Source organism: Bombina bombina, chromosome 5, assembly GCF_027579735.1.
Source record: "Bombina bombina isolate aBomBom1 chromosome 5, aBomBom1.pri, whole genome shotgun sequence".
Lineage (NCBI taxonomy): Eukaryota > Metazoa > Chordata > Amphibia > Anura > Bombinatoridae > Bombina > Bombina bombina.
Window position 1 is genome coordinate 777,160,101 of NC_069503.1, and position 12,908 is coordinate 777,173,008.

Here is a 12,908-nt window from a genome sequence, read left to right on the forward strand (position 1 = left end):
TATGTTATTAAGGCAAAGGTTAAAACCTAATGTTCAGCATAACAATGTTACATGATGAGTAAATGTGAATGTCTTCACTAAAAAACCTAACATTGCCAAAAATGTATTATGTCCCCATCAATGTTGAGACCCTTTGGTCTCCTGGTTTGTAATAGAAAGATCCACAATGCCTTTCTGTACAGTAATCTATTCACTCTATTACCACCCCTAGTTTTAGTGCGGACAGCCTCAATGACTTGCCAGCTGAAGGAGGAGACGTCCTGATCATGGCAATATATAAAGTGCTTGGCCAGGTCAGAGCATTCTCTACTATTATTATTATCATTTAGATGCTCTCTGATCTGGGTCATCACTTCCCTGGTAGAAGAATAGCCAGTGTAAGTGTACTGTACATCACAGCGGGTGCACTCAATTAAATAAACTACAAAGGTAGTGTGGCAGTTGGAATAAAAGTCAAGGTTGTAAACATTTGTGTACGTCTAGATTAAAAATTGAGATCCAACTTTTTTGTAAGAACAAGCAATACACTTTGCAAAATGACATTTAAAATGTCCCTTGCCTGTTAGCCAGTTGCTAGCTACTGCTTTCTGTTTTTAAGCGTAGTAGGTGCTACCATATTTCCTATCGTGCAACCCCTCCTTGATACAAAGTTACACCCACCAGAGGCATAATCTTTGAGATGATATTCTGCTGTAACTATAGGCAAATGTTTAGTAATTATACCACAAATCTCGTTAAATTGTGGGCTAAATGTAGTTGCAAAGAGTGGTTTGGATTGATCAAATTTAGTATTGGGACAACTCCTTTTATTGTCCATCAATTTGCGAGACCTCTAGTAAAGCTCTATTAAGGGTTTTAGGCTTATACCCTCTTAGTAATAATAGATGTTTCATCTTCTCACTCTCCAACAGGAAATCCGAATCCTCAGAACAATTATGTTTAATACGTATGAATTGGCCTTTAGCCACCCCAAAGCCAGTATGACTCGAGTGGCAACTTCTGGCATGTAAAGTAGTGTTTGAGGATATGGGATTCCTGTAGAAAATGCAAGTTATCCTGGCTGTGTCAGGGTTACCTGTTAAGGTAATGTCTTACCTCTCATGTTGGTAAATAAATTGTAACCCAGACTGGTTTGTGTTCAAATAGTTGACATGGTGGCTCAGCACAATGAGTAAGTTTTAAGCTTTTGCACCGTTGTGAAGAATATGGTACAGGGTCACTTTAGGCACTTACCTATACAAATGAGGTATCAGTGAAAACGGAAATGACAAATAAAGGCCCAACCCCTGTAGAATGAATATTTTATACTATAGTGAAAAAAAGTGACACTTGATACATCAGGTGTCATAAATATATATTAAAGAAACGAAGAATATACAGTGCCTGCAAATCTGTATAGTGGAAAAACCCTACCACCGTAGACTTCCAACCTTCCACCTATTGTGAGATCTAATTGTTGAGAACTAACAATGAGATGCTGTGTCCTACTCTGAAGACTAAGTATATCAGATACACTCCCCATTTTGTAAGACATTTCTTAATCTGTCTTTCCAAATCCCCCTTTACATTGGCTTGTTCTATCATCATTTGAGAATGTATAATAGCAGCTAATTGAAGTCCAGTACTAGAGTATTAGATGTCTTGCTGACAACTACATCATATTTTTTTTTAAAAATGGTGTCTTTCAAAATCTGTGTCTCCTGAGTGAAAAAAAATACTTATAAATAATGTCAAAGTCACCCTAGCCTCAGTAAGTTTTGTAAGCCAGTAGCCATGTTTACCCCCAAAGACTTCAATTTAGGGCAATGCCAGAATATATATATTAGGGCAAATGAGGTAGCTTAACATTTAACACAGGAATCAGTTGTCCCAGAGGTCCACTTTGGCCATAAGCCCGATGTAATATATGCTTGGCGTAAAAATGTAGTATGTATTTCTCTTAAAGTAGCTGATATGGTTAATTATTTAACCTTATCAGAGATGTTTTCACCTGCTATATTGTTAATTATATGTATCTCCTGGTTTGCCATTTATTCAAAATATTTTGTAAGATGGAGGTTTCATGATGTGGGAATAACAATCTGTTCACACAAATGATATAATGTATACCTTGTTTCACTAAAGTGCACAATCAGTCTACATTATTAACATCTTTAGTGAGCGAGTGTAGTGTTTGTGGGATATTTCCTTATCAGACCAATCATGGCCAGTAGTCTTCTTATCCCAGCATCAAGTGGAAAGATAAAGATCCCAGAACTAAAGTAAACGAATTTGAAGGAATGAGGTAGAACAGGAACAGCATACACCAAGAGCAGTAAGAGTCAATAAGGAGCAGGACACAGAGCAGAGTAGGGCTCAGAAATCAGTAAACAGTCCAATGCCCCTGAGAAACATGAGGAGTAAAGCAAAAAGGAATGCTCACCAGGCAGTGCAAGGTTCAGTAAGGGAAGGCAGTCCAAACTTCTGAGTATCCAAGGGTTCAGCAAATTAATGGTCACAAGGCAATGCAGCATTCAGTAAAAGGCAGGCGGTCCAGTCTTGCTGAGTAACAAAAGGGTTAAGCAAAGGAATGGTCAGAAGCCAATGCAGGGTTCAGAAACAGGCAGGCAGTAGAGCACAATAGCTAACAGCAAAAAACAACAACCAGGAGAACACACAGAGTCAAACCTATACTTGGGCAGAGACTAAATGAAAAGGAGGCACTTACATAGGCACAGGTTCGCGCCAAGGAGGAGACACAGGTGAGATTCCAAGCGGCATTAGCGGTACTGGTATACCAAAAGAATGAAACTGCTAGCTACCATTACCTATGATACTTTATTAATAAATGGTTTATTCTCTGTTTAGTTATATTGTTATTATTATTATTAGATGCAATAGCAAAGTTGCACACTTAGCTAATACATTAAATCTTGGACAACTTATCCAATACTCATCAGGTAAGATCCTCTATCAGGTGCATGGACTGAAATAACCACACCCCTTTTACCTATATATCCCTTACCTGATCCATCCTCATCCCTAGTTCTGTCCATCATAGGATGGTCAGAGCAAGGTCTCTCACTAGGCCTTAACTGTTAAGTTACGGTGGAGGCCAGCTGGCTTTCTACCCCCAGTGGGCTTCTTACATTTTCCCTGCTGACCGAGGATTTCCTTGGTAGTAGGAGGCATTCTATTAATGCCTCAGTCCTCTGTGGAGGTATATGTTAATGGTATGCTAGTTGTTCTGTTGGACACTGCTATTTTAGAATAGAAATGACACTGTCATCTGGTGTTGGCTGATCATGTCAGTGTCTGTATATGGGGCTTTATTAGTAGGCCTAACATGCCTGCTTTGCAGTCAGCGTGTTCCCTTCCTGGCTCCTTATTGTTTGGTGCTTATGTAACTTTGTTGCAATAATACAAGATCTGTGCTTAATGAGCTTAAATGTGTCTTATTAATATCCTTTTCTGAAACTGCTGCCCTATTCTAGATCAGGGGTCTCAAACTCAACTTACCTTGGGGCCACTGGTCAAGTTACCTTCTCTCATGGGTGCAGCTTACAAAATGTCAAATTTTTAAAAATTGAAATTAAATTGTATACAGTCTAGTACTTAGTACTTGCTTGGAGCTTTATAACCCCTTAAGGACCGAGCAGTTCAGGCAAAAACTTCCCCACTACATTTAAACAAAAATAGTGCATTTTTTTGTCTTTACCTATCAAAACTATATATTTTGTTTAGTAGACAACCCAAAGTATTGATCTAGGCCCATTTTGGTATATTTCATGCCACCATTTCACAGCCAAATGCGATCAAATGAAAACAATCATTAACTTTTTCACAATTTTAGGTTTCTCACTGAAATTATTTACAAACAGCTTGCACAATTATGGCACAAATGGTTGTAAATGCTTCTCTGTGATCCCCTTTGTTCAGAAATAGCAAACATTTATGGCTTTGGCATTGCTTTTTGGTAATTAAAAGGCCGTCAAATGCCGCTGTGCATCACACTTGTATTTTGCCCAGCAGTGAAGGAGTTAATTAGGTAGCTTGAAGGGTTAGCCTCCCACCTGACACATCCCACCCCCTGATCCCTCCCTGAACCCTCTAAAACAGCTATCTTCTCTCCACCCCCCCCCCCAAAGGTCACCCCCATCTAAAGTACTGGCAGAAAGTCTGCCAGTACTAAAATAAAAGTTTTTATTGTCTTTTTTATATTATATTTTTTGCAGGGTAGTAACCCTTACCTCCCAACCTCCCTGATCCCCCCCCAAACATCTCTATAACCCTCCCCACATACCTATTTTCTGCCATCTTAGGTACTGGCAGCTGTCTGCCAGTACCCAGTTTGCTGCAAATTAGGCAATTTAAAAAAATAAAATAAAAAAATACCCATGTTTTCTGTATTGTAGCTGCCCCCCCTCAATAACCAACCCCCTCCCAGATCACTTTCCCCCAACAGATTTCACAGAGGATACCCCTCATTGCTTCTCCTCCCTCCTTCCCCCTCACTGGGACAGAACACCTACTTTTTCTCCTTCATTCCCTGTAGCGTGGCCTAGTGGTCCTGTCCTCCTCCCGCGCCCTCCAGCAATGGGCTTCCCACCCGCCTCCCTCCTTTCCCTCCCACCCACCAATGATCAGCACCACCACTGTCTGATGCAGAGAGGGCCAAGGAGTGGCCCTCTCTGCATCGGGAATTCTGCAAAACTATTTCTGCAGTGTCCCACTCGTGGGGCATGCAGAAATAGCGCAATCGCTATTTTTAGCAAGATCGCGGTAGAGAGAAGCCCAGGACTGCAGCGATGTACAGGGTACGTTGCTGGTCCTTAAGGGAATGACGACCAGCATTGTACAGGGTACGGTGCTGGTCGTTAAGGAGTGTTGGGCCTTTAATTGCTTACCTCACTCACCCCCCTTGCTTCCCCTTCTTTACTGCTGCTACTGACTGTCACAACAGTCATTCCAGTCATTCTCTGCTGCTGCCTGCTTAGGGTCATTTTCAGAGCAATAAAAGACAATCAGCAAAATTACAAGTTATGCTCTAAATTTTCAAATCAGCCAATAGGATGTGAGCTTGGTGAGCCAAGGACAATCGATATATATATGCAGCCACCAATTAACAGCTGCCCTTGAGCTTGCCAAGATACACCTTTCAGCAAATGATAATACGAGAAGGAAGCCAATTAAATATTAGAAGTCAATTGTAAAGATGTTTAAAATTGTATTCTCTATCTGAATCATGAAATAAAAATTTGGGGTTTCATGTCCTTTTAAGGTAGTTATATTGTAATTTCAATTTATAGTTAGGGGGGTTAGGTTTTGGGGTTAATAATTTATTTTAGTGTTTTGCGATGTAGGGGGCTGGCGGTTTAGGGGTTAATAGGTTTATTTAGTGTTGGCGATATAGGGGTCGGCAGTTTAGGGGTTAATATGTTTATTTAGTGTTAATAATGTGGGTGGGCAGCGGATTAGGGGTTATTACTTTTTATATAGTATTTGCAATGCTGGGGATGGCGGTTTAGGGGTTAATAGGTAGTTTATGGGTGTTAGTGTACTTTGTAACATTATTGTTATGAGTTTTGTGAAACATTTTTGTTTTGCAAAGTCCATAACTACTGGTCTCAGATAGTGGAATGGATCTTGGCAGTATAAGCTATAACACTAGCGTTATAGCCGGACCGCACAACCTGTAATACAGGCGCAATAAAAATCCTGCACTCAAAAGCCATTTTTTGAGTGTGGAATGGAGAGTTGCGTAAAGGCTAAAACGCTAGCGGTATAGCTGTACCGCCGCTAATTGTAATACAGGAGACCTGCATATTCCGCACGCAATGGCCAATTCTTCTGGGGTATAACCATACTGCACAACTTGTATTTTTGCTGAATGTTATTAATAACAGAGAATGCAAATTTCTAAAAGTCAATAATCCAAGAATTCCCACTCTATATATACCTTATTCCCAAAATCAACAAAAATGTGAGCCAGTATGTAGATAAGAGACTGAGAAACTTTATGGAAGAACTACATATGTAAAAAAGATACCACTGAGGTACTTCAGTGTCTAGATGGCGTACAACTAAAAGAAGATGCATGGCTGGTGACAGCTGAAATTGAATCTCTATACATGAGTATAGAACTTTCTTTAGGTTTTCAGGTGGTAGAATATTTCTTGAATATGGACTCCACTGAATCACAAGATCACAATGAATTCATTGTGGAATTGCTGGAGTTTGTTTTCTACCATCATTTCTTTGTATTCAATCAACAATACTATCTACTAATAAGAGGGACAGCCATGGAAACATCGTGTGCCCCCACCTACACCGATCTGTTTATAGGCTGGTGGGAAAAGGAAATCGTTTTTGCAGATATCAATGCCCAATATATGAATCAAATCCCTAATGTGGATTTGTTATATTGACAATATCATGTTCATTTGGGAAGGATCCAGAACAGAATTAGAAACCTTTCTGGCCATACTTAATATCAACCAACTAAACATCAAGCTAACTTATGAACTTAGCTCACCTTCCTAGATCTAAAAATTAAATATATCTGCATGGAAATCTAGAAACTGACTTAAATCTCAAGAAAACTGTGACCAATTAAATTTTACATCAAGACAGTGCTCATGCACCCAGCACCCGAAGATATTTTCCTACTGGTGAATTTCTAAGCCTAAGACACAATTGTTGGTCCAAAGAAATCTTTGAAATCAGAGCCAGAGCGGAAACACGTGATTTTGAGAAACACAATGTTTTTTCAGCAATTACACATTTATTTATGAAGCATAAGTCCCAGAGTATCATCATTATATACAGGAGACTAAATGATGATCTATAAAACATTTTTAGAATATCCAATTTTGCCCGTTGACCAAGTTGACCAAGCAGAGCACTGCTAACACGGATACAAAATATTGATACGGTACTAATAGCAGAAATAACATAGCATGAACACCAGATTTAATACATTATTACTGCAGCAGAAACGAGTAGGAAATCACTTAGAGAATGCAGATTACCGAAATATGAAATAACGATCTTTGTCCAATCAGAAACGGGTATCTCTTGAGTGACATCTGCCTTAACCATTCCTATAGGCTGAATTATGAAGACAGCCGGAACGACCTATCTGTATCGATCATGGGGTATATATAACCTTGCAAGAGGACAGGCAGATTGCCCTTTGAAAAAGCCACAAAAGCTAAGCAAATGTAACTTAAAGGGACAGTCAACCATAGAATTGTTATTGTTTTAAAAGATAGATAATCCCTTTATTACTCATTCCCCAGTTTTGCATAACCAACACAATTATATTAATATACTTTTTCCCTCTGTGATTACCTTGTATCTAGGAACCTTCTTCCAGCCCCCTGATCACATGACTGTGACTGTGTATTATCTATTGTCTTAAATTTAGCATTGTATTGTGCTAGATCTTAAATAACTTTCTGTGCCTGAACACAGTGTTATCTATATAGCCCACGTGTACTTTCTGTCTCTTTGTGTTGAAAAAAGATTTAAAAAGCCTGTGATAAGAGGCAGCCCTCAAAGGCTTAGAAATTAGCATATGAGACTACCTATGATTAGTTTAAACTAATAATACCAAGAGAAAAAAAGCAAATGTAATGATAAAAGTAAATTGGAAAGTCAATTAAAATTAAAAGTCCTATCTGAATAATGAAAGTTTAATTTATACTTGACTGTCCCTTTAATATGTATTACTATCTAAAGGATGGGTGAATTAATAGTTGGAAATGCTGCTGATTTTTAGAATCTGATAATATCTATGGAGCCAATTTGTATATAAGCCTAAACCTAGAGGCTAATCTAACCTAAACTTGCATCCTAGAATATTTGAGCAATTTCGGTTTTTCCCCTACGACCCCCTCACTAAGATTACATTTGTGATTTTTAAATCTCTTTATATTTTTAAACTTCTAGCTTCAAAAAAAGTTATGTTTTAATTTTCTATCATGAAGTAATGTTGTGAAACTAAAATAATATTAGGACGATTGAGTGCTATATTTGTACTATTTTGTTTAGTCTCTTCTGAATTTATGCAGACTCAATTTGTCTCACAGTCCCACTAAAAGGAAAACACACTTCCCCAGTGAAGTCTGGGGTCCCCTCGTCACAGCTCGCTCCAGGCCAAACACCAGCTGCAGGCCAAGCTAAGGAGATAATTAAAAAAGAAAAACATATATATCTGTATGCTCTATTAAACAGATCCATTCAGTGATGACTGTGTCATATGTGTAATCATTACACAGACACCCAGACTAACACACACAGTCCAACATGCACGCACAGACCCACACACAAAAACATACAAGCACACAGAAACAGACACACACACACACAGATCCCCCCCCCACAGACCTGCCCCCCACACAAACCCACACACAGTCCCACAAATACACCCACAGACACATACACACACACATACACACATGCACGCACAGACCCACACGCAAAAACATACAAGCACACAGAAACAGACATACACACACAGATCCCCCCACACACAGACCTGCCCCCCACACAAACCCACACACAGACCCACAAATACACACACAGACCCACATGCACGCACAGACCCACACACAAAAACATACAAGCACACAGAAACAGACATACACACACAGATCCCCCCACACACAGACCTGCCCCCCACACAAACCCACACACAGACCCACAAATACACCCACAGACACATACACACACACATACCCACACACACAAGGGTGTTTCCACCCTTTGTTGTCTCTGTGTGCCTATGTTATCCAGAACTCGGAATTAGGATGGAAGCTCAGGTAAGGGTTAAATAGGTAAAAGGGGCATGGTTATTTCTGTCCATGCTCCCTCTGGAGAGAGGATCTCACCTGGCAAATATTGTCTAGACTATAGGCCAAAATATAGAGATTTCTGTTTTTATGATTTAATTTCTACTTTTTTATCATCTCTTAAAAAACATCCATAATCCAGACATATAAAAAAAAAATCTCTGTACATCACTTTCATTTACTCCTATATTCTAATTAATCTTCATGTGGCAGACTTTTCCATCTGTCTCAGATTGTCTGAAAATCTAAGATTGAATAAATTACTTTTTTTTCCTGATCTTTTGTAATTGTTAAAATTTATATTTCCTTTTCTTTCAATATGCAACAGTTCTTACTGCTACCGTGCTAGCATTAATTTAACAAATATAAAAATGTGCTCCAAACTCTATTTCATCTTAGAAGGGAATACATGTAATAACATACCTAAATATATTTACATTTAAGACAATGGTACAATATGTTGTTGAGTTTTTTAATTTTCTTAACTGGATCAAATGCTAGTGATCTAATTGTTAATAGACATTTTCAAATTGTATTATTGTATGGCCTTTTATATAAATGTTCCTGTGTTATAAATTAAATTATGCTTTAAGGATACTTTTTTCCAATCAATATGCAAATTTTTATTCTCAAATTGGATTATAGCTTTTAATTTATAATTTTAATAACCAGATGCAAAAACACGTAATTGTAAATATGTAAATTGATCAAAGAATTTTCTGTACATCCATCTAGCAGTTTATAGGATTTCAATACTCCTGCCATCCATAGATCACCAATATTCTCTGTTGCCATGTGACATTTTTTACAATTAACTCAGTAGAGAAAATTAGCTGTAGATGTTTAAATTTTAAGGCAGATCTTTACAAAATAGATGTATTTGATGCATGGAAATCAATAGTTAACAAACACTTATAAACCCCATGTAACAATAGCTAATTATAAGCAAAAGAATCAGCATCATTTGTCTTTAATAAAGGCACAAATAGAGTAAAAAAAATAAAATGCTCTTTTTATCACTGCACTATTACATACATTTAAAGTGACATTCCAGCCCATACATGGCTGCTCATAGAGATGGCAGTGGCTTGTATCATGTAAACTGAGTAATCGCAAGTACAGTGCAAGGCACCGCTAGTTCTCTGAGCAGCCACAGTGTTAAAATGCTAGTGCATAGAGCATATTTAGATATCCTTTAATGCACTACAAACAGTGATAGCTTTTATCAGAAGCAGCTATACTTAAGCAAGTATATTGCAAAAAAACATATATAAAAAATTAAAATACATTGAAATGCATTTCAGTTTTGGCTGGAAGGTCCCTTGAAATGTTAGGTGAATTTGATTCTTTCTGAATTTTGGAAAAACAGGAACAGACTTTTTTTGTTAACAAAGTGATCATGATCTTTTCGAGAGAAACACAGACCAAATTGTTAACCTTCACAATATCTAATTTCCATTTTCCCACAACAGCTCTACAAACTACTGATAATGGATGCTGATCACTGAAATCCAAAATGGGTTAATGGTGTTAATGGAGTCCATGTGTGTGTTTCGCTATAGTATAGAAGGTTGTTTTTGATAGGCCTTAAACAATCTGAATGCCATTTGTATATTGTATGATGGGTATACTGATGTTTTTAAAACTTTTAATATCTTAAAATTATTTGTTTTTCATTTTTAGATTTTCATCTACAATCAAGAAGAACATTTTAGGAAATTAATTTCCATAAAAAGGAAGTGGCTGCAACTTATTTCTTCAATAACGGATTGTAACAGTTCTCATACTGTAAAGTTTAAGTTTTACAATATCACCAAAAGTTCCAAACCTCACTGTACAAAACAAGATCTGTCTTTGCCAAATATCTATTCCTGGAAGAAGATGGCAGCATCAGGTTCTAGATAGTTTTTACTGTACATATATATATATATATATATATATGTGTGTGTGTGTCTTGCCCAATATCTAGGGACTATACAATTGTGCTTAATATAGGTTTAATGAATCTAGATCATATATTGAAATATACATCTATGATGGTATCTGTGATCATTGCTAAATGTATTGCACATGCACAAACGTGTAGATGAAAACCATGTTGTTGTCTTCAAGGGGGGGGGGGGGTAAGCCCCCCACAATCTGCCGGCACTGTTAATCATGCCATTTTTTTTTTTTTTTAAACCAATTAGTGTTTGTCTTAAAATTCTTTGCAATTAAGTTTCTTTTTCATTTGTTGCTAATATGTGCTTTTACATGCTAGGTTCCTGATATATTTGAAATGATGAATCTGCTTTGTCCGCTAAAACCAAAATCTAATATGTGTGAGTTCCTTACTGAAAAATTACTTACAGTGGGGCTTAAATGTCAGCTGCATCTTAAAACTCCAAAATAACTAAGCACAGGGGTGGAAATGGCTCAGCAGTTACGGGGTTAATACAAAAATGTGTTGTTTATTAAATATTTGGTATAGATAATATTGATTACCTTTGTACCATATTCATTTGTTAATTAAAGGTACAGTCTACTTGAAAATTGTTATTGTTAAAAAAATTGATAATCCTTTTATTACCCATTACCCAGTTTTGCATAACAAACACTTATATTAATATGCTTCCTCTGTGATTAGCTTGTATCTATGCCTCTGCAGACTGTCCCCTTTTTACAAACTTACATTTTAGCCAATTAATGCTGATTCATGCATAACTTGACAGGAGTGAACACAATGTTATTTTTATGGCTCACATGATCTAGCACTGTCTAGCTGTGAAACATTCATAAAATGCAGTGTGATAAGAGGCAGCATGCAAGGAATTTGAAGCAGGCAGATATTTAGAGTTCAAGAAGTAATAAAGTATATTAATATAACAAAGTTGGGGAGTGGGTAGTAAAGGTGTTACATTTCTGTTTAAAAAATAAAAAAATCAAGTAGACTGTTCCTTTAAATGCTGAGACTTTATATGTTATTTATACACTGCAAATATGGGGTTAAAACTGTTAATTAAGAAAAAAGGAACCATTCTGACAGGAAGCAATTTTCAATGTATTATGTAATCTTGTAATCAATAAAAAACCTTTAAAAATAGTTAAGTCGTATAAACAAATTATTTCATTAACTGGGACATTTTAAATTGTTGTTTATGATTGATTATACTGTAATAAAGCAAGCGTTCTGTATGATAAAGATTGCATCTGTTTCTCTAAACCACATAACTCTTTTTGTAAGATTTAATTATTTCTTCAGTTCACCAGGGATTTCGGAAACCATAGTGGAATATAATAGTATTGGCTGCTAGGCCAAATCATGTGATATTACTTCTGAAACAAACAGATGCTGGCAATAGCAGACCAATGAAGAAGCTTTATGAAATGACCATAAAAGTACATTTTATCTTTAAGTATCAATAAAGAAAGAAAAGAAATATCTATATATCGGTCCATTATGAAAGAAATCTTGTTGATTCTAACACAAGGAAAATCCAGCGAGTGCAGTTCCTTTTTCAAGTGATATTTTCCTCTTTGATCTGGCACCCTGGTTGTTGACAATTTTGGAGTGAGAGTGCAGTGCACTCTGTATGAAATCCAAAGTTCTCTATCCAATTAAATATATTCTTATTAGCGGTTAATATATTGTAATTTACATCCCCTCCCCTAAAAACTGAGGCAGATACAAAAATGGTCTCTTCAAACATCAATGGGAGTGTAGTACAAACTCAGCTCTGTTGGACTTATTTATAGCTTGACAACCAGATAAATATTCATGACAAGAATTCATAATCTTAGACTGTTCAAAAATATAAACCTCTTGTGCAACCTATACTTACAATGGATTTAGCAACTGTGCTAACAAGCTAATATTATAAGTTGAAAGTTAAAGGTTGTATTCGAGCGGATATAGTTATAGGTTGCATTCGATAAGCCAAAGCTGAAGTAAAGTGTAAGGGTTAAAAAAAAAAAAAATCACAAAAAACAACAAAAACATTTTCAAATAAAGTATTCTACTCAAACATACACCTTTAATTAAAAAATCATGTTAATATTGTTAAAAAGGTTTTAAAAGTGTTAAAAAGGGATATG